This window comes from Trichosurus vulpecula, chromosome 8 (genome assembly GCF_011100635.1).
Source record: "Trichosurus vulpecula isolate mTriVul1 chromosome 8, mTriVul1.pri, whole genome shotgun sequence".
Lineage (NCBI taxonomy): Eukaryota > Metazoa > Chordata > Mammalia > Diprotodontia > Phalangeridae > Trichosurus > Trichosurus vulpecula.
Window position 1 is genome coordinate 226,213,359 of NC_050580.1, and position 27,461 is coordinate 226,240,819.

General features: G+C 35.5%; 1 protein-coding gene across 1 annotated transcript in view; it reads left to right on the forward strand.

Annotated features, from left to right (window-relative positions):
• RAD51B (RAD51 paralog B) overlaps window positions 1-27,461 on the forward strand; it is an 817,688-nt gene that overhangs the window by 28,147 nt on the left and 762,080 nt on the right.

Consider the following 27,461-nt stretch of genomic DNA (forward strand, 5'->3'; position numbering starts at 1 on the left):
GAGTTTTAAAATTTGCTCCAGTCACTCTTCCTGTTCAGCTTCTGGGTACATTTCATATTTCTCTCCCTTTTGTCACATTTCTTTAACTTAACCTGGATGCAACTAGCCTGGTAGAATCTCAGTTCTATTCCTAGGCATCATTCCTTTGTGGTGGCATTTTCGGCATCATTCCTTTGTGGTGGCATTTTCAAGTTATTGTTTTTGGTTACTAGCAGAATTCTGGATGCCTTGTAATTAGTTTAGATGGTACTTGAATTAAGGGTGGGGATATTTCCTGTTAAGAGTAGGATTTTGCAATTTTTAGAAGGGTTTTACCAACAGTAATGAGTTAAGGAGATAGATTTCCAATTAAGTATTGAATAAATCATGGTCTAAGAATCATAAGGAGATTTATAATCAGGTATAGATTAAATCGTGGTCTAAGAATCATTTCTAGCAGGAAGAGAATTTTAATCTTAACGATCTTTCAGTTTTCAAAAAATATAACCTTTATTCTCCTTTAAACATAAACTTCTATGAAATGGACAAAAAATAAATATAGGTATTTATCAGGAAGAAGGATAATCCCATATGGTTGTTCACATAGAACCAATCAATTAACACATATCAAGCACCTACTATGTTTCATACAAATGTATCTGGGAATATACTATTATGACTAATGAAAACTGAGTAATGAAAAAAATCTGCTTACAGTGAGCTTATGTTTTAAAGGGCAAGACAGTAAGTATATATAGAAGTGTATGCAGCCAAAATATAAAAATGCTAAAAGCAGAAATATGAAGTTAATTGTTACAAGTGGTTGTTTCCAAGCTAACTTGCGAGGGGATATACCTTAAGTAGTTAAGGAAAGAGAATTAGAGAAGGCATCATACAGAAGATGTTGCCTGAGATTCACCTTAAAGAGAAGAATTTTATTTGGAATTAAGGAGAAGAGTTTATTGCAGGTATGGGGTGTCTGGAACACCCAAGATAGGGTGAGTATGACAGGAATAGAGTAAGAAGGCCAGTTTGTCTGCATCATAGAATATGAAAGTGGCAATGTCCGTTGAGGCTGGAAAAATAAGTTGGAGCTAGATTGTGAAGGACTTTAAATTTATTTTCTATCCTAGAGGTAACAGTCACAGGAGGTGACTGAATAGGTAGATGACCTAGTCAGTTGAGGAAAACTGATTTGTTAGCAGTGAAACTAATTTGTTAGCAGTTAGTAGGATGAACTGGATTGGTGATGCAGGGAAAGTAATTAGGAGAAAGTATCATGGATTATGTAAAACCTCCACAAAACATACATGTTGCTCAAGCTTCCATCTAACTTATCCTCAGAGTTGTGTTCTGGGGGCTACCCCCAGAAATCCTCTAGGGTCAGGATCATCTGAGCTAATGAAGGTGAGATGCTGCAGACTTTTTAAAGGTTACCACTTGAAGAATTGAGATGATTTTAAAAAAAAATAACCATTTTAATTATATTTAGAAAACTGTCAGCATTACTAAATTCATTCCCATAATTTTTGTTTTCTCAAACTTTTTATAAGCAGTTGTTCTTTTTTAAAAACTAAGTCTTTTCTACGTACAAAATAGGAAGAAAAGAATGGGCTCTTTAGCCACAATTACATGGTTTTTAAAAAGGTTATAGTAGTGGTTTATTTTTAAATGGGATCATTATTCTTAAACATTTCTTACTTTTCCCAATAGCTATGCAGATGTTAAAACATCCTATTCCTAAAATGAGAGGATAAATTCCAAATGTAGTTCATACGTCTATTTAGTGTTAATACTGGGCATGAGCAAAATAGGGGAAATACTTTAAAAATATTCTCATGCTTACCTCTTCCATTTGTTTGCCTCATTTTGCTGGTTATTTATCTTTGCCTTTTGTGCACTCTTAGATTTCAATTTTCTTGATGGCAGGGACCATTTCATTGCCTTCCTTATATTTACATAATGTTTTATATTGAGTAGAAACTCCAGAGGTTTGTTACCCATCCCTATATTCATATTTTGATAGTTTGCTTATTATAAGAAAACATTTTAGAATTTAGGTTTTATGCATGACATTTTGGACAGTCCAGTTCAATGGTACCTTTGGGTTTTGGAAGAAGAAAATTATGTTTTCTAGAAAGTAAGTTTCATAGGTGAAAAAATATGATTTTGATTTATTAAATTGCTAATGAGAGTTGTATGCTTATGTATCTGGATTAATATGAGTTATTGGTACATAAACAAAGTAAATTTAAAATGCTCAATCAGTAAAGATTGATTGAACATGTTATTCAGGCATTGTGCTAATTGCTGGAGATAGACAAAAAAAATGGGAAAAAGTCACATAATATACTAAATATTAGATTCCCAGGATAATTTTGATCAAAAATAAAATATCAAAGTTTCAGAGTGGTTTTTGCTTTGAACTGAAGATAAGAACTAGGACATCACATTTCTAATGATTTCTGTTACCATTTTGCTGTGTGACCTTAATGAAGTTTTTGAGATACGAGGTTTAATGGTTCTTTTTTGACATTTTTTCTATGTACATAGTATTTTGTTTTCCATTACATGAAAAGACTTTTCCACATCCATTTTTTATAATACTGTGCATTCCAAAGTATATTCCTTCCATGTCCTCCAGGAGGGGCCTCAAGACAACAATAGGTTTAAAATATTTAAATTTAGAAGATAACCTGTTTTTGTTACTTTCTGGTATTCCTGAGAGAAAAATTCTATAAAAGGCACAAAGTCATTATTTTTTTGGTCTGAGTAAGAGTTTATGATGTTACTAAATTTCATGGAAGATAAGTTTTACCACAGTTTGTACTATATATCAAAGAAATGAAGGCATTCCAAATGCGCAAACCCAATATGATGTATGTGTTTACACGTTTCTGCATGTATTTGTGTGTGTGTATCTGTATATACGCACCATATTTTTGACTTGGTCCTGATATATAAAACAGGCAAGCACTGTTGAGACATCAAGGATACATTTTGTGTCTCCGCTTGTTGCAGTCTGGGAGATTTAGGAGAAGTGGAAGGAAATGTTAAGATTATAGGGAGACTGTTAAGTAGCAGAAAAGGAAACAATCCTAATATTTAGTATTCAAAAAAGGGCAAATATCCTGTTGAAATCAAAGATTTAGAAGGCGAATGGCACAGGGGATATGTGTGTGTGTGTGTGTGTGTGTGTGTGTGTGTGTGTGTACACATACACATGAATTGAAGCACTAGTGAGGATTTATTGTATCTCTACCCCTTTTATTGTTGGCCTAGTTACTGACTTGAAGGTTTTGAGTAAGCCTGTCTTTTTTTGTCTTCCTCTCTTGATGAACTTTGATTGGAAATGAGAAAGCACTAACTGGCTGTTGTCAGCATGAAACAGCAAAAAAGAATTTAACTTGCCATACTAATTCAGACCTGTTGAACAAAGTTCGGAAGGTATTGCTGTTTGTGTTGATATTATTTACTAATAGGATCTTTGATCATCATGTGATTCGCTTGTCACCATTTTCTGCATTCATTTTCTTTATTTTTTCCCTTTTTACTCATACCTAGTTTTGAGTGACACTCACTAGAATTAGACATAGAAGGTGGTATAAAGCTATGTAAGTGATTTGGTGAGCTATGTAAATAAGTAGTAGGCACATCCTGTACTATTTGTATCATACCAGTGTTATAATGCTTAGGTTGGTCTTCATAAGGAATTTCTTTTTTATTTAAAGGCCCTTTGTCCAATGTTTGGCAAAACTTATAGGAAGAACAATTTGCCTTACTTTCTAACTTGCCTTATAAAGTTAGGAAAAGGATTTTTGCATTTTTTTATCCGTGAACTAATTGGTCTGTATTAGTTCAAGGATAATCTTAGCTAACATTTGTATAATTTGCATAATTTTACAATTAAAGAACCCTCAGAAGTACAGATTATCCCCATTTGCAGGTGAGAGAAGACCCAAACTTTAAGAGACTAGCTTGAAATGAAACAGCTAGAAAGGGATGAATGTAGCATTTGAATCCAAAGTCTATTTCAAGTCTGTTGCCTTTTCTACTACATAGCTCATTTTAAGAACCTGCCTTAGGCCACCCACAGATCCAGTTAATCTTTTATCTTACAAGTCAAATAATACTGTATTTCCCTTCCAATTACTTGTCAACATAATTTTAAAAATTGTTTAATTGAGTTCCCAATTTTGGCCCTCCCTCCTTTAGTTACCCCACCCTGAGATGGTGAATAATTAGATGAATGTTTTACATATGTAATATTCTAATATATATTTTAATGTTATTCAGGTTATGACAGACACAGACCAAAAGGAAAAAAAAACTTACACAGAAAAAAATAAGCAAAAAAAATGTTATTCACTTTGCATTTTGATTCCATAAGTTTTTTTCCGGATTCCTAGCAGTTGGTTCATCATGAAGCCCTTGGAATTTCTTTAGTATTGTATTGCTAAGAATAGCTGAGTTATTTAATATTTATCTTAAAAATTGCTATAACCATGTACAATGTTACTCTTGTTCTGTTCACTTTATATTGATCATTTTATATAAATCTTTCCAGTGTAGACCCACTTATCAGTGGAAATATAACTCCTTGTAAGAGAATGAGTTATCTCCAAAAGGTAAATTTTTCTGATTGTTGTATCTTATTCTTTTAAGCACCAAAATTTTAAAGACTATGTAATAGAATCTGTTAAAAATATTCATTTTCCCTACCTTTTAGAAGACAATATGCCTAACCCAATTTCATGTTCAGTTGTTTTGTCAATGTCATTTTGTATATCACTTCCAATTCTCTTTTCTTGAATGAGTGATACAGAATATAATAGAGGGATGGCTATTTTCTTGCTCCTACATTGTCTCTGATTTTTGCATTTCCCACCCTGGAAATGATTACACTCTGCTCCCTTAAGGCACAAGAAAAATAGATTTCTATCAGTTTCAACCTATTTTTGTTCTTTGTATTTTTGGCAGTATGTCCCATAATAAAATTGTTTGATTTCACTTAAACTTCACCAAAGTACTATGCTGCTACCTATCTCTCTCCTGACCCTCAGTCTCCCACAAACAACTGTCTCTTGGGTATCTTAAGTTTGATATTCCATGTTTGCTGGATATCTCACAGTCAACATATCCAAATCAACATTTGGCATTCTTCCCTCCAAACCCTTCCCTCTTCCTGAGTTAACTGTTTTTATTGAAGGTTCCACCAATAGTGGGGAAAAATGGGACCTTTTAATGACAATGAATCTAAGGCTGTGTGTGTGATGGCTGTTGTGGTGATGACCAATGGTATACAACAGGGATGGTCCAATCTTAGGTTTTGATTAAACAGTCTGTTGTTTCATAGACAGTGTATTTTGATTTGGCATTCTAGTGAGAGCTCTGCCTAAGTTCTGGTTCCTTTTGGAAGGTATTTATGGAAATTTCTGTGCTTGTAGGTAGGCCACAAATCACATATGGTAGGTAGCATGTTGAACAGCCCTGTTATACAATATGAGTTAATTATCTAAATTGAAACTGCAATAGCAATGATATTAGAAAAGAAAATTAAAATTGGCCTTGTAATAAGAATTGTATTGATAGTTAATTTGTAATTCTTTATTAAGCATGCCTAGTTTATACCACAGTCATTCTGTTTGATTAGTACAGAAAACATTGTATATTTAGGCTTTGTCTTCATAGTTTACTGCTTATTGCAGTCCAGCTTTTTGCACATAGCTCTTAAAAAAAAAGAGAACTCTAATGGGGAATCAAGATCATGGTTAAGCTTTTGTAAATAGAAAAATCAGTATAGATATTTAATGGTTATAAAAAGCACATTGTCTACAGTTTCAAAATTTTTTCCCCTTGTTTAAACTTAACAGCAACGTTTGTGTTCTTTCTGCGTTGAACTTGAGTTTTGTTTTGGTTCCTGACTTTGCAGACAGCTCTCATTTCTCTGTTAAGATAATCATACGCTGCTCCAATATGAAAATTCCTTGCATAGTTTTGTAAAGGCCTGCCCCCTTTAAAAATGTTTTATAACTGACTTAAGTTCCTTGCTGTTGTAATAAACTGGACTGAGTGGGGCTGAACGTTTGGTTATGGGATATATTTTTCTGATGTCTGAGTAAATATTATACTTTTCAGAGTCTTGAGATACAGAACTAAATTGGCATAATCACAGTTACACTTTATGTTGTGTTTATTGCCTTACTGTTTCATGTAGCTCTTTATAAACAGATTTTTCTGGGTCCATCATGATAATTTAAACACCTGTTTTACAAACTCAGGAGTATAGCTAAGTTTTCTGTTCAGTTCCAAAAATTACAAGGGGTGCTGTTAGCAGCCATAATATCTTTCTCTCTAACGAGTTCCTGTGACATAACATCCTTTTCCTGTCAGGAAGCTCCTCCCACTACATGTAACTTAGGCCATGAGGCCTATTAATGGTTGGAGAAGATCTTCAAATCTAATTGCTACTACACCCCAAAACCATTGTTTTTGGGAAATCAAGTGCAGAATATTTACTGTTTGAGATGACACATTGAATAAGATGCGTTTGTTGGCATTTCAGTAGTGATCCAGTATCTGAACCATTTTCTTCCTTCTACCTTCTCTACTGTGTTATGTCAAATTTTTCTAATCGTAGGGGAAAATGCAGCTGCACAGTGTTGGAGAAAGGGAGTAGATTCAAGAAGCTTCTGCATATGACTGTTGGAACATTTTTGGAAGGCACAGTTAGCTATTCGTTTCAAATCCTATTTTTAAACCCTAAACACATTTTGCCAATATGTAATTATAAGCAGTTTCTTTATCATTGCCATCTTTTAAGTTGATTATGTGTTTTTCAAGAATATGCATTATTGCCTAACTGTTCCTTATGAAATACGCTCAAAACATTTCAAGCTGTTGAGCAAAAAGAAATGAAAAAGTACTTACATTTAATATTTTCTGGCTTTAGAGAAGTGGAAGCATCAACTGCGACTAAGATTTAGTTTGTGTTTTTTGCAGAAGAAGAAAAATAATGCCACTTGTACACTTTTTTATTCTAGCAGTTTCGTATTTAACAAGCCTCTTCTGTGTTTCTTCAGTTTTCCTATGACTTACACCACGCTCTGGATATTCTCCTTGCTGTTCTTCTAGGACACTGATGTAATATCAATGAAGTTGGGACTTTGTTCACTGTTTTAAAATGATTGATTGTGTTTGAGTCTTACTAGGTGCTAAGCCCCAGGTCCAAAGCCCTATTAGGGGCTAAGCCTATGTGGGTGTGAATTGGGAACTAAGGTGGGGCAATGAAGGGAGATGCTAACACCAGAGCCGATCATAGGAGCCTAAGTTCTGGTCACTCAGATGAGTTTGGTGACGTCTGAAACCGTATAAAAAGGGAGGACAGAACTATTTGCTTAAGGTTCTCATTCCTGGAAGTGCAGGACTCTGGGCAGCCTCTGTAAGGGCCTTCCGGGTGAATTGTATTTGGTCTGTTGATGTTTGTAATTTATTTGTATTTGCTCTGAAGTTCAGGCTGCTGGCTTTTTCCCCTGAACTAAGTGAATATTTGTATGCTGGATTAAATTGAGATTGTTAACTCCTTAAAGTTGCTTTCCTTATTAAAGCAGATCAAAAGGACCTGGGCTTGCAGCATTCTGTGAGCTGGTTGTTACTGGTTTTACACGTGTTGGTGTGCGGCCCCCCCCCCCCCCCCCCCACGGAGGGCCCCCCCCCCCCATATACACACACAGAGCAGCTGCTAGGCAGATTGTTGAAACAACTTCATATCTTCACTTTGGACATTTTCATGGGCCTTGCCTGTAATACTCTCAATCTTTTCATTTCCACCTCTTAACTTCAATGCCCCAACTATAAGTCTGCCGAATACAGGGAGCCTTTCTTTTTGTTTTTGTGACCCCGTTTAGGGTTTTCTTGGCAGAGATATTAGAATGATTTGCCATTTCCTTCTCAATCATTTAACATGAGTAAGCTGAGGTAAACAGGGTTAAGAAAGTTATCCCATTTCCCTGAGCTATCTGTGGACAGACTTGAAAATTCATGTTTTCCTGTCTCCATGCCTTGCGCTCCACTGTGCCACCTATCTCCTCTTGTACGGGAATCCTTCCATAGTCCCTCTACTCCCTTCCCTCTGGATTACTACCTATTTGTCCTATATAGATATATGGTTGTTTGCATGTTATCTCCTCCTTTAGATGCCTTTTTTTGCCCAAGGTCACACAGCTAGTAAAAGTCTGAAGCCAGATTTGAACTGAGGGCCTGCTGATGCTTATGCTCTTGCTCTATTCACTGAGCAGTTTTGCCCTCCATCATATCGTGAAATCCTTGAGGTCAGGAACTGTCTTTTGCGTTTCTTCCCACTGCTTTGCCACAGTGAGTAGTACATTGTTGGACTTAGTAAATGCTTATTGATTAGCCTTAGAATGTAAACTGTGCAAGGTCAGTGATGTTATTTTTTGCATACCTGTTCTGAAACTATAGAATACTGATAGGTAAGATAGATTTAATCTTCATGACGTATATGTATATGTGTTCCATCCCTTGGTATTCCTGGAAAGTTGTATGGAATTTGAATTTTGTGAATTAGATAATATATTACAGAAACAAATTTTGGGATGAATGCTGTTCGATATAAATTATTACTATTTATCAGTTTTATAAGTTTGAATATTAGTATATAGAACTTTCTACAGGGGAGGCACAACTGTATATAACACTATCTGTACAAAGACATTTATACTCTATATTTAACAGGTTTTATCTCAGTATACTAGTAGACTTCATATAGAGACTGTATAGCTTTTTTTTTTTTTTTTTTTTTGGGAGACCATCATCCCATGAGGTTTTAGTTTTCTCATACTCCCCCCAATGAAATTAAATCTCAAGCTGTCTTAGGAAGTAAACGATTTCTGATTTAAGAAGTTTGTGCCTCAGATTGCAATGTGGATTTCTAGACCATGTCTTTAAATAGGGAAATATTTATGGCTTCTGTCAGGGGGGGAAAGCTATCTAAACAAGTACTGGTGAGATTTTTCTCTCTTAAATCTTGCAAATGTAACAGAAAGCTTTAAAGAGAAGGACTGGGTATCAAAACTGCCTGAAAGTATCTGCCAAGGTAGCTATGTTAACTAATAACACAGAACAAAAAAAATAGCTTTAGATATGCATTTGGCTCACTTACCCACCTCCCATTCACTTTGGGTCCAAGATAGCAACAGACTTAATGCTCTCTTTCAGGGTTTTGAACATTTTCTGGTACCGTTATCTATAAGGTTCCCAGTTAAGCAGTTGCGTTAAAATCCCTTTGAATTTTAGATAAAACATGTAAGTGAAATCTTTATCTGTGTTTGATAGGAAATAAAGGAATCCAAATTTATTGCATTTAAAAGTTCTCCATTGTTGTCATTTGAAAATTTCATTTTTATTTGCCTTTTTACGTAATGTATGTAATGCTAGATTTTTCTCCATTTGTTTTTATTCTATATCATTTTTTAGTTTGGTAATTTCATTTTGTAAAGGGAATTACCAGATGAGCAAACTTTATACTAATGCAAGTTGCAATTTCTACTCTGGAGAGTTGCTTGGAGACCTGAGAGGGTTCAGTGATTTGCCAAAAGTCACACACCTGGCATGTGTCAGAAGTGGGACTTGAACCTAGTCTATTTGGCTTCATGGTCAGCCCTGGCCACTAACCTATTCTGTCTTAAAATAGAACATAAATTAAAACTAGAACTCAATAAGGTGAGAGGAGGCTCTGGTCTTCATTTCAGGTGGTTATGAAAGACTTATCTTAGTGTATAGTGAGTAAGAGGCCAAAGGGACCCAGTATTGATTTTTGACTATTACCTTCTTGATTAACAAGCAATTTTGTTTATTCAGTTTAAACTATTTATATTTGGATTTTTGTTATGCCAATTTTTATTTCTGTGACTATAACATTTCAAATTGAAGTGATTGCCTTTATGAAGAAAAATCAAAGTTTGTGAAAATAGGCAGATTTCTTAAAATAACAGACATGAATGTTATCTTGATGTCAAAGTAACTGTGTTATATAACTTATATTTTAATTAGTTGCAGTACACTAGCCAGAATCAGCAATTCCTAATTGAGTACCTGAACTGTATGCTTTGCTTACTATTGGGATATATCAAGTATATTTTTGTTCATTCCTGGCGGAGCTATTATTTTGCCAGTCATTGATGGTCCTTTGATTCTTGCAGATAGCAATACCAATACCTAAGCTTACTTAGCACTTGATGTAGGTTATTTTGTGGTAAAATGTATGTATGTAGGCTCAATGTGGGACCTGCTACATTTTTCTTGGCATCCATAGTTCATAATGAATATTTTTGAATTGAAATTGAGTTTAATTGGAGGCTTTTAAATTACCATTATGCTTACTATATTCTGCTTCATAACTTCAATTATAAGAGAGACTGGATTTGGAGTCAAGTGAAGTTCAAATCCTGTCTCAGATACTATGTAGCTGTATGATTCTATGCAGAATTGCTTAATGTAAATTAACCTAAAGCTCTTTCCTCATTTGTAAAATGCATAATAACTATCTCATGGGGTTGATGATAGGATCAAATGAGACAACATGAAAAGTGTTTTGCAAAAGTTAAAATGCTATATAAATGCTAGTTTTTATTGCTATTGCTAAGCACATGCAAGACAGTGAGTCTAGGTGGAACTACAGTTTTGCTATGTCTTTATTGATTTTAGTAGTATCGAATACTTAGGATTTGTGTGACTTATGTTCCAGCGTAAAGAAATAAAGTATGGTTCAGTGTCAGTACTATAGAAGTTCCTCTGCTAACTTCTGCTCATCTGTGGGCAGGAAAGGACAAGTATTCAGTGTATTTGATGTAGGTATAAAAGATGATGATTAGTGGATGAATGCTTAAATTAGTCCCACTTCTTCTACCTTTGACAAGTTAATCTTTTGTCATCCATTTGGTCTTAGAAGATGAATCTGCAGGGAGAATGGTAACCACTAGATGGAGTGTTTTCATTAGAAAAGTGGAATAGAAATGACCGAAGATGTCAATCTAATATGTTCCCCATTTGAATAAAACTTACTAGTTAAGCAGTGCTCTTGAGGTCTGTTAGAAGGACCAAGCCATAAATATAGGACTTGTGGGAAAAGGAACACTAAGAATGAAGTAAAGGCATAAAAAACAAGTGGTATATCATTCAGGTTAGGGAGTTGTATATAATAATCAGTCATGATACTCATAATTTCTCAAGGTTCTATGGTCTCTGATACAGATTGCTTACCATTGATGTAAATAGGAAAAAGGAACAGAAATTTTAAATGTGTCCTTTAGCCCCTCACTTTTGTAGGTTTACTTAATAGTTTTATATAATAAATTTCATCAACTGAGAAATAATGTATTTCCCAGTTGCCCTAAATTTTTTAAAGATGCATTTTAAAAAACTGAGTCCTATGTTCTCTGCAACTCTCCCACTCTATCCATTTAGAGTGCAAAAAAATACAATACCTCATATATATAAACTCATTGAAAACTTTTCCACATTAGGCACGGTGTAAAAGAAAACAAAAGAAAAATAAATTTAATTAGACATCCTCTGCCCTCAATGAGCTTACCTTCTAAGTGAGATAACATAGTATAGACAAGCTGGGGCTAGGGAATGTTCAAATGTTAAAATAGGGACAGAAAAGGGTATGATAAGGCTTAGAGTGTGGCCTGGTGAGAAACGAAGGCATAGCTGTCCTTAAATTGAGGTTCTTGAAATAGTCATACAACTAGAATAATTTGCCACCAAAATGGTTATTCCTGGGCTGAAATGATCCTCCAGGATGAAGAGGAATACGATACAATAGAACAGAACAATGATAGAGAAGTCAAGAGAAAGATTGTTTTAATGATAATAACTGCAAAGCATACTACTTTATACGTAGACATTTCTTTATTTAAAAATAGTTACAACATTCATCTTTACATTATAGTTCTTTCCCATGTCTACTGCAAAAGTTCAGCACACCGTTTTGAAAACGATTACTGGCATATAATAAAAATTGCTATTAGTGTTTGTCACATTCACAGATTTTTCCTTTAGGAATATAGAAATTTTGTTCTTGACAATCAAATTTGTTTTTCTATGATGTTTTGAAATGTGTTCTCAATTTGTGTCTTTTTCTGGATTTTTCTTTTGAATTTGTTCTTACTGAGTCATTGATATAATCAATATTAGTAAAATTTATACATTTAAAAATACATATGGATACATTTCTGATCAGTTTGGTTTTTGAAGTTTGCCTCCTTTTTTTTTAAACCTATAATCCCTAGGTTGTCATTTTGTCATATTTTGTTAGCTGTAGTGTTTTAGTCATGTTATTTGTGTTCTTTTAATCTTGTGGTTTTTAATTTTCTCCATTTTTTTTCTATCATATTTATCCTCTTCACCTTTTGGTTGATTTTTCTATATTTGCATTTTTCAAAATTTGTTTGACACCAGTCCTCTCTGGAAAATCACAATGATGCTATGTCTCCCTTTCAGGCGTTGATACTCTTCTCTTTTTTGTCAGTCCAAGGTTTGTATGACAGGTTTTTCACCCACAGAAGAGGAAGGTTGACATTTGGGGACGTTGCTACAGAGAAACTTGTAAGTAACTATTTATATGAGGCTTTTAACTGTCCCGTTCTTCTGATCTTCTACTGTTCTCTTTGGAACTATATTATTTTAGTCTCTCTGTAAGCCTCCTAGGGAAGATCATGCACCATCCTTCTGAGAGGAAAGTTTAAGCGCTTGCACTTAATTTTTCTAACTTAACTGGTTGCATCTTCTTAGGTTATTGGAGTAAATTTTCATCATCACTGCCTTTTTTGGTATCCCCCTTAAGGATTCCTTGTCTCACAGACTGCACAATCCTCTGAATCCATTTCCTTTTCCTTTGTGGCTAGTCAGATTGACAGTCTTCTGATAATCCATCTGGTATTGGGTTTTTTCCATAATTCTATTGCAGCGTTCATTCCAAATGTCACCTCAGGAGTGGTCTGAGTCAGATTGTAATAGTTGTGGAGAATTGAAAGTAGGTGCCTCTCACAGGGGAAAACATGAAGGGATGAACAGTAAAAGCACAGTGTCCTAAAATACAGGATCTTGAGTATAATCCCTGGAAGCAATGAGGGAACACCTGCATTAGGAGGATTGTAGAGGCCATTGAGGTTGTAAGTTACATTTTTTGTAAGTATTACCTTTTGCTAGATTCTTTACTTTCTGTTCCTGATAACTTTCCTGAATTTTGGGGTCTTTTTAAATTTTTTCTTATAATGGGAGCTGATTGTGTAAACACATCCTGACTAGATGATAAATTAAGATTTTTTTATCTTTAATTTACAACATGCTGTTCTGCATGATTTTGAGTTCCAGATTTTCCCCTCCACCCCAAGAAAGTATGGTATCTGATATATCTTCTACATAAACCTTCACATTAAACTTATTTACACAATAGTCAAGTTGCAAAGAAGAATTATGACCAATGGAATGAATCATGAGAAGAGAAGAACCAAAACCAAAAAAGAAGAGGAAAAAAAAGAGCAAATAGTTTGCCAAAATCTTCATTCAGACTTCATAGTCCTTTTTCTGGATATAGATACCTCTCTCCATCAAGAGTCCTTTGGAGTTGTCTTTGAGCCTTGTATTGCTGAGAAGACCCAAGTCCCATCAAGTGCAGTCATCACAGAATAAATATATCTGTGGTTCTGTATAATGTTCTCCTGGTTCTTCTCTGCTCACTCTTCATTATATCATGTACTTTTTTTCCAGGTTATTATGAAGTCCAGGGAACTACAGTCAGGATAACCCAAGATCTTTCAGCTTCTACATTAAATCACAGGAGAAATTGGAATATGAAATTCTGAAAGACAAAGGAGTTTGGACTACAACCAAGGATCAACTACCCAGCAAAATTGAGCATAATTTTCCAGGTAAGCAGATGGACATTCAGTGAAATAAGGGAGTTCCAGACTTTACTGATGAAAAGGCCAGAGCTCAATGGAAAATTTTCACATACACAATCTGAGGGAGACATAAAAAGGTGAACCTTAAAACCTTTTTAAACAATAAGGGAAATGATTTATTTATACACACACACACACACACACACACACACATATGTATATATACACATATATATACATATATATATATATACACACACACAAACACACACATATACATACACACACACACACACAAACACAATTATATTGTTTTCTATAGGCTTTATATATGTCCATCTTCAGAATAGTACAGTTATTATGACAATTGACAGGGGAAAGAAAAGGAAGGGGATGTTTTAAGGGAGGGTAGGAGTAAGGTAAAAAAGGTAGGATACAAGGGAGGGGAATAAAAGGAATGTGGTTGTCAAGTGCAAAACTCTGGCCTGAGTTTTAATTATGGTTTTACCACTACTTTGGTGGCTGGCCTCGGGCAAATCACTTTTTAGCTTCCTGTGTCTTTAATTGTTTATGTTTTTAAATAGAGTCGAAGGTATCTTATCATTTACTACCTATGGCTCCAGCCTACTTTGCAGGAGTTTTTATAAAATCTTCCTCTTATTGCAAACTAGTTAAGATAGCTAAGAAACTCACTGCTTCATCAATGGAGGTATTATAGAATAGCTGAATTATGTTGTACCAGAAATTGTGACATCATGGATTTTTTAAATTTGAATGTCTAACAGCATCCTAATGGACTATATATTCCACCTCTATTTTCTAGCTACCTACTATGACAATATGAAGATAGCAAAAATATGATGACATTAAAGAAATTAGATTAAAGGACCACTGTGTTTTATATTAGGTCTTTGGAATCATATATTAATAAGTTTTTGCCCTGGTCCTCAAACTTGTTGCCATCCAATACGTAGATATATCTCATAAGCAAGTATGTAAGTAGTTGTAACAGAATATAGACATACTTCAATAAGTAACACATAAAATTTTCCTTAATCTATTATCATTAAGTAGTCATGAAAATTTCATATCATTAACTACAAATGGGATTGTGAGTATTGTAATGTGGCTTTCACTTCATTCAATGAGTAAAAATTTCTTACATGTCTACTGTATGCTAAGCGCTAGGGAGACAAAAAGGTAAAAGACACTCGTTAGAATTACATACAAAGGTGTAGGTATTTACAGGATAAATGACTTGTGACTTGAAGCCACCAAAGTCAATATTTGGAGCAGAAGAAGGAAGAGTATTCCAGGAATGGGAAACAGTCAGAAAATACCTAGAACTGAGAAATGGAGTATCTTATTCAATGAAGTTGTTTCAGACTTAAAAAAAACATATTGAAATGGATGATTTCATTAGGGTACTAAGCTTCTATTGAGGAACTTCCTCTATCAGTGCATTTCAGAGCTTTCTCTGCACCTTAGTGTTACCAGGGGCACTACCAAGGTTCAGTCACTTATCAATTGTTAGGATATGAGAGGCTTCCCACCCATATCTGCTGTTAACAAGGTTGACTTCTTAACAGCTATACTGTGCTCCCTTTTCCCTTTGTATTGTGAAATTTCATGACATCCTGAATCTGCAGGGATTTTCCACCTAATATCCTTCCTTTAAAACTAATTAAGCAAAACAGGCATTAGAAAAGTACTGGAGAAGAGAAATGGGTCAGACATCTCCCTTCTTCAGAACTACTGTGGTTTTGGTTGTAAAGGATAATGGAGGTTTTGGTAAAACTTTATTTTTTTTGTGCAGCATTATTTAGGGTATGTGTTCATTGCATGTCAGAATGAAAATCCACGATTTTCCACGTTTTAGGTTTCTTTGTTGCTTTAGCAATTAACAGTTCGCTGGCCAATCATTTCTGTGCTGTGCCTTGGATAATTTTTTTGTGATGTTTGAAAACACCTGTGTGCACTTGTTCTTAGCCACACATCATTCAACATTTACATGTTGTTTCATGGAAACAACCTTAATTTAATAGAATGCTAATCTTCTTCATTAAATATCACTGACTAGGAAGAAGGTTAATCAATTGGGTAATCCTCAAAACCAGAATGAGAATGTAAGCCTTTTGGTCTTTCCTGGACATGACTCATATCCTCAGAACTATTTGGAGACTTATAAATTTACCCCAGTATTCTCGATAGCAGCTGTTAATACTGACTGTATTTTCTTCATGCTTTCAGGTAACTTTGCCTATTAATTCTATATCCATGGGAATTCTTGGGTACTTATATCCTGTCATTAAATAGGAAAAAAATGGTGAGATCTGGGTTTTGTTTTTAAAAACACCAAACTTGCAAAATTTGAAATTCATGTGTGCTTTGCATTCATTATGCATAGAATGCTTGATTTGCCTTCCTGAATACACTATCTGTTTAGGCAAAGAAACAAGGCATCTTCCACTGCTTGCTGGACATTAACATCTGGAGGTCCCATTGACACTAAACATCCTAAAACTGAATTCATTTTTTTTTTCATTATAGTTGTTTCTTTGCAATCACCAACATAAAAGTCATTTCTCACTCATCACTGTATCTAATTGCTTACCAGATTTTGTTGGTTCTACTTACTCAACCTCCCCTTTTTTAACATAAGCAGTACAACCACCCAGGTAAAGGCCAATGTTCCATTTTTAGCTCCTCCACTGTCTTGTTCATTCTATGTATTTGTTACCAGATTAAAATTAACAAACTGCTGTGGTGCTCCCCATTTGCTCAAGACAACATGTACTCACTCCTCTCTGTTACTTTACATCACTCCCTTTCATTCAGTTACTGCTTCATGCAAAGAGGTTTATGTACTGGCTTTTTTTTCTACATAGCATTACATTGTTTAGATGAGCAATAGGATAGACCTGAAAGAAACTCAATCGTCTTGGACTTCAGAGCAATTTATTAAAATTTTGCCATTGATAGAGCTTAGGCAAATCACTACTCCTTCTTTTAATTTCATTTATAAAATGATAGTCATAGATTAGATAGACTTTGAGGTTCCTTTCAAGTTTAAATTGGTGAGTTTTTTTCCTGTGCTTTTATAAAATTTGTTCCTGGAATTCTAATCTTTCTCCCTTTCGTTTCTTTATATCTACCCAGAAGAAAAACGGGAATTCCTTGGATACATAGCCTTAGGAAGCGCCTCTCCCATCAGTTTTATGCGTTTTCTGTATGTCCTGCATTTACTTATCTGAGAACACATATTATTCTCCAGATAAAATCTAAGTTCCTTTGCGTGAAGCATTTTGGTGTCTTTTCTTGGCAAGGATAGTGAAATAGTTTGCCATTTCCTGACCCAGCTTATTTTACAGATGAGGAAACTGTATCAAAATGAGTATTTCTGATTTCATTTCTAGTGTTTCATTTACTGTCCTCCTAGATGCCCAGAACATTTTTCAGGCACTTTACGTAGACGAGAACAAGATTACAAAGATAAATATAAATTTCAGTCTCAGAATCATAGTATTCAGGAAATTATATTCCTATGCATAATCAGAAGAAATCCCTACTGATAATATGCCCAAAAAGTGGTCATCTGTTTTCTTCTTGAAGAACTCGTATGGTCTGCACACTTCATTTCATTTTGGGATAACTCTCATTATGAGGAAGTTTTTCTTGACACTGACTCCACTTTGCATCTTTTGTCTTTTTTTGTTTTCCCTTTGCAGCCAAATTGGCAGGGAGAGAGCAAATTTAATCCCTGAGTCACCAAACCAGTATTTACCTGTTATGCCAAATCTGTAACTATGCCAGTTTTATAATGTTGCTCTCAGGTCAGAATATTTAAAAAAAAAAAAAACCAAAAAAACCCGTAAAAACCATTCTCTGGCTTCTGGCCTGCCTGATGTGATCCACACTAAGGTTAACACTGGTAATGTAAAGACAGGCAAAAAATAGTCCCTGCTTCGGTGACAGTCAGTCATATTATAATGAGGGAGATGACATGTAAATAAGTATTCGTAGGCACAAGGAAAATACGGAATAAATTGGTTAAGAGAAAGGATAAAATGCTCTGGTTTTCTCAGTAGCATGAAATACCTGAAGAACTTAAAAATCAATCACACTGGGATCAGAAAGAAAGGAACCTACATTTTGATAATTTTATATGAAATTTCTTATAAGAGTATATAAGAAATATTCCTAAGGGGATGTGATGTAGGTACATGAACAAATTATTATGAAACTGAAAAAAAAACCCACATAGCTATTGAAAGTACAGATCACTGAAATGGTAAGGAAAAGTAACTGAAGTTTTATTTCAGACATATGAAATTGGCAAAGAAGACAAAAATATGAGTCTACTGTTGGAAGGTCTGTGGAATGAGATAACACTTAAGTTGCTGTATCTGTCATTTGATCCAACTATTCGGGAAAAGTAGTTTGGAATTGTGGCAATGACTAAATTGTACATGTACTTTAATCCACATGTCCTCCTGAAATGGTTGTCAAAGATAGTCAGCAAATGTTCCATGTATACCCATTAGCCATTCAAATAAACGCTTTTTATATTAGCAAAATAATCAATTAAAGAACATGAAAATGTGATGGAATATCATTATACCATAAGGAAGAATTAATATAAAGAATTTAGAAAATCAAAATTGAACTGAAGTAAAGTGAAATGAACTAAACCAGAAATGAAACACATAAAAGGTAACAATGTAAATGAAAATAAGGAAAATTTGAAGCTTGACTCTGGAAAAGAGCCAGAAATGTAGTTCTACCATTAGTTAGTTTTTCTGAACTGATTTTTTAAACTTTTTTTCTTATACGGATGCATTTGTGAGGCCATTGGGAGTTATATATGTGAAAATGAAGGTGGTGTAAAATACAGTAACAAGTAGAAAATCTGTGATGTAAGGCCTTCAAGCTTCTGTTATTTTTTTAGAATTTTTGACACCCAAATGATATTACATTGCTTAACTAATGTATCAAGGGTGGCTAATATCTTTTTGCTTTCTGTTTCACGATAGGATATTGCCTTCGGTTTTGCTATGAAAGCTTAATGAACCACTGAACAGATGATGAAAATGGGGCCTACACAGGTGAAGTGTTTTGGGCAGAATACCAGAAGTACTAAGAGGCACAGCCCGAATTTCAACCCAAGTCCTCTGAAACTAAATAAGAGTCTTTTCATTTACTTTTAAGATGATCCTTTTGACTCGAGTCTTAAGTATGGACTCACTTTCTCTCTGTGTTGTTCTCTTTTGCTATTCCAGCCTGTTATACACAGTAGGGAAAGTAAGCATGAGGGTAGGCTTGTGGTGGTGTTGCCCTGAAAGCAGGGATTTCAAATGAGGTCAGCTGAAAAGTAGCCCAATAATAATCGCAATAGTAAAATTTCAAATGCCAAAATTCATTTGATGAAACAAAATAATCCTAAGGGAACCAGAGAAGAAAAAGAAAATAGAAATGTATTAAATGAACTAAATCAGAGAGGCTAAAGTTAGCAAAATAGATGTTTACAGACAACTGGTGAAGATCTTCTAAAGAAGTTTATAGAGTAGCTAACAATGTAAGAGTTGTTAATAGACTGAACCATAGATAAATTGTATAAATGGCTTTTTTGATGAGTCAGAATAGCAAGTCTTTCCATTGGTATGTCCTTTGCAAAGCCACATGTTGTAGTAAATGGAACATTGTGAGTTTAGAGGTAGGAAGATAGATTTTAAATTCTGTCTCATTTTATTAGCTGTGTTTGATGCTGGGCATGTCAGTTAATTGTCTGAGCCTCACCTCCTTCATCTGAAAAATTTGGATAATAGCACCTGCCCTCCAGGATTGTTGTGAAGATGAAATTTGAATTTGTGACGGAATATAAGATGAAAGTATGAATTTTATTATTACAATAGTACATGGTATGAGTGATAGTTACTGTGTTATCATTTTTAGGTCTTTTCAATCATTACCATTCCCATGCTTAAATAGACTTTGAATTTTTATTAGAGTTCATATTGACTATAATTCGCAGTAACTGTTATTGAAAATCAAGCTTCTTTTTCTATTTTGGGGGCAACTCTTATCTCTGCAATCATATATAAACACAATTTTTTAACATTCATTATTGAAAAATTTTGCGTTCCAAATTTTCTCCCTCCTTCCCACATTTCTCTGAGCCTCTCTAGGATAGTAAGGGATTTGATATCTGTTATTACATGTTCAGTTACACAAAACATTGCCATGTTAATGATTTTCTTAAAGAAGACACTAAAAAAAAACCTGAAAACAATAAAGTGAAAAAATTGCGTGTTTTGGTCTTAATTCATACACTAACAGTTCTTGGTTTGTAGGTGCTGGCATTTTTCATTATAAATCCTTTGGAATTGTCTAGAGTAATGCTAAGAACAACTGTCATTTACAGTTGATCATAGTATGGTACTGCTGTTACTGTGTAAAATGATCTTTTCCTTATTTCTCTTCACATCATTTCGCGGATGTCTTTACAGGATTTCTGAAAATCATCATGCTTACTATTTATAGCACAGTAGTATTTGATTATCACCACTCGTTCAGCCATTACCCAGTTGATGGGCAACCTTAATTTCCAGTTGTTTGCTACTGGAAGAAAAGGTGGTACAATTTTTTACAAATGTCATTTTCCTTTTTAAACAGTCTGGAATACACACCCAGTATTGAGGATCAAAGGGTATGCATAGTTTTGAGTGGGCAGACAGATTAAAATTGAGCTCCAGTTTGTTGGATCAATTCACAATTTCAAGAAGAATCATTATTGACGAAATTTGCACACATCTTCATTCTTCATCTAAAAATGTATTCCCTCTGTAAGAAACATTTAATGTCAACTGTTTCTTGGGTTTCTACTTCACTTTTAATCTGGGTTGTAATACATGTTTTAGGTATTTAAATTTAAAATCTCTATTAAAATTAAAGTGCCAACTGTTTGGTCATACATAAAATCTTTTCTATACACACCCATTTGGATTAGAAAAAGGAGTTTTTTTTACATTTAAATAGGCAATTAATTGCTAAATCACTGGGATAGACAAGATGTGACATGGGCCCGACATGTGACATGCGACAAACGGCTGACATGTGACGAACATGCAACATGCGATCTACCTATCGTGACCGACACGCGATCGACATGTGACATGCGATCAACAGGTGACAGACACTGACATGCGATCGATCATCACACATGTGACTGACACGTGACCATCAAACATGCGTCCAACATGTGACATGCGAGTAACATGTGACACGAGACTGACACGAAACACACGATCAACATGTCACATGCAATCAACACGCGACTTGCGATAAACTGACACGATACTGGCATGTAACATGCGATCAACACGCGACATGCAAGCAACATGTGACATGCAAACGACATGAGATCATCATGTGACAAAATCGACATGTGACATGCGACTGACACGTAACACGCGACCAGCATGTGACATGTGAGCAACATGTGACATGAGACCGTCATGCGACATGCGATCAACATGTGACATGTAAACGGCATGTGACATGCGATCATGCGACATGCGAGCATCATGTGACATGAAACTAACATGCGACATGCGATTAACATGCCATGCAACCGACATGCGAGCAACATGTGATCAACATGTGACATACTATCAACATGCGACACGTAATCGACATGTGACATGCGATCAACATGTAACATGCAAATCGACATGTGACATGCGAGTAACGTGACACGAGACTGACATGCAGCATGTGACATCTAATAGACATGTGACATGGGAGAAATATGTGACACTTGACCGAAATGACGTGACAGACACGCATCATGCAATCAACGTGTTACAGGCATGTGGCATGTAATCGACGTATGACGTGATCGACATGACATGGGTCTGACTGTCACATGTCATATCAGTCACATCACATGTCACTAGCATGAGATGTCGGTCACATGCCACATCTATGTCACTTGGTAACAGCATCCTTTACGTCAGTCACGTTTCACATGTTACTTGCATGTTACATGACAGTCATGTCACATGTATATCATGTCACGTGTTGCTCGCATGTCAGTCTAGTGTCACATGATCACATCATGACAGTCTCATGTCACATGTTGCTCGCATGTCACATGCCGATCACATGTTACGTGTCAGTCGCATGTCACATGGTGATCGCATGTCCCATGTCGTTTGCGTGGCTCAGTGACATGCGACGAGTGTCCCATATGTAATGGACATGCGACAGAGACATCACACATGACAGACACGTGACATGATCAGACATGACCGATGTGATCGTCACGTGACATGTGACCGACATGCTGCATGTGATCGACATGTGAGAAACATGCATGCCACATGTGATCAAACATGTGACCGACATGCGACCTGCGATTAACATGTGACCGACATGCGGCGGATATGCGACAGACATGAGACATGTGGCTGACATGAGCCTGAAATAAAGTGGTACACAGAATAGCCCTTTGTTGCACGGTTCTACACCCTCTTCGTCCCTCAGCCCAAAGGAATTTGTGTCCCATTCATTTTTGAACTGTCCTGGAGTCTTTCTTACATAGGTCCGAATCTGCCTAGCCTAGCCCTCTTTTGTACAGCTGTTTCCCATCCTTGATCCCATCCACATCCTATTGTCTTCCTTCCTGGAGTCTTAACCTCTAGTCAGCCCTTCCTAAACCCTCTTAGTAATCCCAGAGTATTTGATCACTCCTCAAGTCTCCCATAATTCTCATCTTGCCTCCATGCACAATAAATTTAGCTCAGGTTAGAATAATGTGGCGTGTTGGCATTAGCTTCAGAAATGAAGGTCCCTAAGAGTATAACCAATATGGCAAATATTTAGTAAACTGTTTTTTTTGACTTAGCAAATGGCTCATAAACTCACAATCCATCCCAGGATTAGAGGCATTGTTGTCTATGCATTCTTACAGGGACATGGCTAACTTGGCTACGTCCTTTCAGGGGAACATCAGTATTGTGATGACAGTAGTATGAATATCTAGTTCTGTCAGCATCTTGTATTGAAGGGCATCAGAGCCTGCTGAAAGTATTGTTGTGTCAAAAAAAAAAATACTACCCCGACTAAGATTTCCTTTGAAATTCCTTAGGAATTTAGTGTCTGAAGTCCATGTGGAATTAGAAAATTGCCAAACCAAATATTTTATATTGAGTAAGTAGCATATAAGCTGGTGATAGAGTAAGAAGTTGGCAAGATTTTTCGCTCGTCTGCCTGAATTGAAACCTGAAGTGCGATTTAAATGACTTTTGCTACTTTTAATTTTTTATAACGTGCTTTGTCTGAATTTTCATTGTAGAATCTCCTTTATTTACCATTTGATGAAGTTTTTAAGCAGTGGATTCCTCAGGGCAGAAAGCTAACCAAAAACAGCATGGGACAAATTGAATTACAAACCTGGTGTGGTCCTTTAACTCAATTTTCCCTAATTCATGTCATTTCTGTCATCCTGGGTGGTAGCTATTCTGTACGAATAACCTCAAAATTTTTTTCATTGCAAGAATTAGCCATGATTACTAGATTCAGGGATTTGTAGGAAGGTATTTGTACCATTTGAATGAAATGCTATTTGGCATATATGGGCCTTTTAGGAAACTAGAATCTTTCTATCATGTACATTGCAAGAAACCTTCAGAATCTTTTTACGTGTATTAACACTTTAATATTTAAAAGTTAACTTTAATTCCACAGGCGTTTATTAAGCGTCGATTGTGTCTAAAGCACCATTCTAGGTGTTGGAAATAATAAGGTAAAAAAAAACCGGGTACAATAGCTAAAATCACACATGAAGTTTGAGTTTTGGTGGGGAGGAAGATATGATGTATACGGATATCTTCTGTGGTCATTCTGTGTTATTCTGTGTCCCAACGCCCTTCAACCCATCCTGAATGCTTCAATACTTCTCATTTATATCAAATCAGTTCATAAGGTCTTAGTTTTTACTGTTAAGTGAGATCTTCAAATCATTCCTCTTTTACAGGTGAGGAAACTAAGGCTCCATTTGTTCATTTACCCAGGAAATGATTACTATATGCCTACTCTGTGAGGGCTGTTAATGTGCTGGGGACACAAAAGGAAGCAAAAGAGCTTCTGCCCTTAAGGACCTTAAAATATATTTGGAAAATACGAAGCATAAATAGGAAGACAGTAACAGGCAGTACTGGAATGAAAGGATTTGAGGAAGATTCCCATTGTAGTTGGGTCTTAAAGGATGTCACAGTAGAGCATGGAGAGTATTCCAGGAATGGAGGACAGGCAAAGAAATTGCCCAGAGCCTAGTGTCCGCCAGGTGACTGGCTGTGGTCATGATAAATGGCATTACTGAAATTTGAACCCCAGTCACCTGAATACAAGTGTAGTGTGCTTCCCATTATCCCACTTAATTCTCTTCCTTTCATGTCTTTTTCCTCCTCCCTATTAGCAATACCTCTTTATTTATGTAATGTATCAAATTCTAATCACCTATCAACTGAGTAAATAGAGCATGGACTGGAGCCAGGAAGAATCCTGGGTTGGAAAGAAATTGCGTGATCCTGGACAAATCCTTGACTAACATTATTACCAATTTTCTTAACTGTACAATGGTGCAATTAGGTTTGATGACGTCTAAGTTCTCTTTCAGCTCTACATCTATTATTCTGTGACCCATTTAACTTCAGGATATATTTTTTGTTCCAACATGACTGATCTATTTGGTCATATTTTTTGCCTATTTTTTCTTCTGCTTGTCCAAATCCTATCCGTTATTTGAACTAAACCTTAGCTCAAAATGCTCACCTTCAAGATCATATTGAATGTTATCTGTATATTACAATTTCAGTTGTGTCAATTTTAACTTATTAAGAAGATTGCAAAATTTAGAAAATAAATGCACTTTAGCTTATATTTTACATAGGTTTGGGTGCTTCAGAGGTACTAGATTTTAAATTGCCTGTTAATTGAATCAAACAGATGTTAAATAATTTTGGGGTGATAATATTGTTGTATGCTTCATCTCTTACAGAGTTCAACTTCTGTAGGCACGAGGGAGGATTAGTTGGATGGATATTCATGGAACACATGGAGCTACATTTCAGTATCGTAGCGAAGGAGTAATGCTGTACAAAATGAATTCAAAGAAATGTTCCCTTTGCAAAAGTGTCAAAACTTGTTTTCAGGCTCAAACTATTAAAGCAAAGGTTTTCAAAGTATCCCGGAACAGAACCAGGTATTAAACAGTAAGACACTCGAACTTTACAGTGGTAGAGCTTAGATTTTTATCCAACCATTGGCATAAGATAGTACAAAAAGGAATATTCTTCGAACTTCTTCCTTTATGTTTTCCTGAATTTTAACATTAAAAAAGAGCAGGTCAGGGCAATTGTGTCAGCATCATGGAATTATTCACCAGGAAAAATCTGGAATATATGTAACATGGAATAAGAATGTATATGTGCTATAAACAGGTAAGGTTTTGGTGTTTTTAGGTCTATTGCCTTTTTCTGTGTGCACACTACTTTTTGAGGAGCAATACAGTTTTTTTTAAATTCTGTTTTTCCTCTTTGAATTGGTATATTTCCATCTTAGTAGGTACTTCCTCCTCTTCTGTCTTCATCTTTTTTTCCCACCCCCTTTTTCACTCTCTCTGTGTCTGTTTCTGTCTCTCTTTTTTTTACTCAGCCTTTGATTCTCTATCTTTCTGTCTTTTCTCAGTCACCCTTCTCACTCCCTCCCTACTCTAGGGTCAACAGGAGTGAGTGTTGAAAGTTATAATTTGGTGGGACCCTAAAAGTCACTTCATGTGAACTCTTTCATTTTACAGAATGTGGAAATTAAAACCTAGATGCTGTCACTCACCCACGCCCATATGTCAATTAAATAAACGAGTTGTCATTTAAATCCTGGTCTTCACACTTTACATGTCATAATTTTGGCAACATACCAAGGTAGGAAATATGTAAAGGACGTATCTGATTTAGTGAAAGAGACTGCTAGAATAAGAGTCGAAGTACTTGGTTTGGAATCCCAGCTTAGCTACTTAAATGCTTGTATGGCCTTGGGTCATGTTACAACCTCTGCGATCCTCAGTTTCATCATCTGCAAGATGAGGACACTTGGACTAGATTATCATCTCTGAGGTCCTTACTCCCTCAAATCTATGATGTTATACTTTTTCATTTTCCTCCCACTTTTTTAACATGGGTATTGTTGAATAATTTTCTGCATGATTTAGACTATTCCACATTTCAATATAGCTAACCTAATATTGCTAATGAGAGTGTAATTTGGTGTTTTCATCATTTCTACATTAGAAGTAATATTGAATTCATGTCTCCAGTATTGGTTTTTTTCTATTCGTAGATAAAAAGAGGAAAAAAAATTAAAACTACTGTGCTCTACCCTGGCAGCTGGTGACTTTAAGATACATCTTTATGAAGATGGGGAACACTAGGTGTGAACTTCCCCAGCTACTCACTGTGTACTTACTCCAGTAAGGATCTGTCATGTTCTTTTTCAGCTTTTCTCCAGTGACTAGGTTTTTTTTTTTAAATATAACAGCCGCTCAGCTCTACCATAAAAGACAAAGTGAAACCAAAGTAAACCCAACAAATTCTTCCTCTGCAAAAAGAAATCAATAACCTGCCCCCCAGTGAAAAAGAAAGTGAAAAACCTTTTACCTTCTAAAACAGAACCTTTACCCTAGACCCTCCCTCCTGTTAGAGCTGGGTTACTTTTTGTGGTACTCTATATCTTTTCCTTGTACTGCTTATTTTCTTTTAAAAGAAAATTCAGTTGGTCTTTGGGAGTAAGTGTCCTACTGTTAGCACCCCATGTAGCACCAATCCCAATGAAGTGTTGAGAGTTCCCATCTCTTGGTCACTGGACTATAGCTGTTGAGCATTCTTTTCTTGAATCTGTGACATTGACTGTCTCTTTTGCTGATTGCTTTCATATTGTTAAATCATTTTCCTCCCAAGTTTCTGTGGCCTTCCCTTTTTGATGAGGAATACAATTCCTAAAGGAAATTATTCAATTATGCTTGCTTCTCCAGAATTATTTGTCACATTTCTAGTTAACATGATATTGCCTGTTGGTTATCATATCAATTCACTGCTACCTAACACTGAACACAGTTCATTGCGTTATCAGCCAAAGGTGTCATAGGATTGAATGTCATGAAACTTATTGGGGACAGCTGTGTGTGTCTTTTATTTCATTTTTTTCTGAAGAATAGAGAGCAGGAGAAATAATATAGGAATTTGAAAGACTACATATAGGTGGCTGGTAGTCATTTTTTTAAAGTATTTTTCTCCCTTTTTTGTTTTTCTTCTGTATTCCTTCTCCTTATATAGACAAGTCACTCATCTGTAACTTACAGTATGAACAGATTTGCCTGGGCTGGGTAAACGTAAATTCACTTCCCTATGATATTCCAGAGACAGGACTTGAAGGATCCTTCTTTCTCCAGTACCTAATTTCCTCTAACTGTTTATTGATTTTAATTCTTTTTCTATAGGG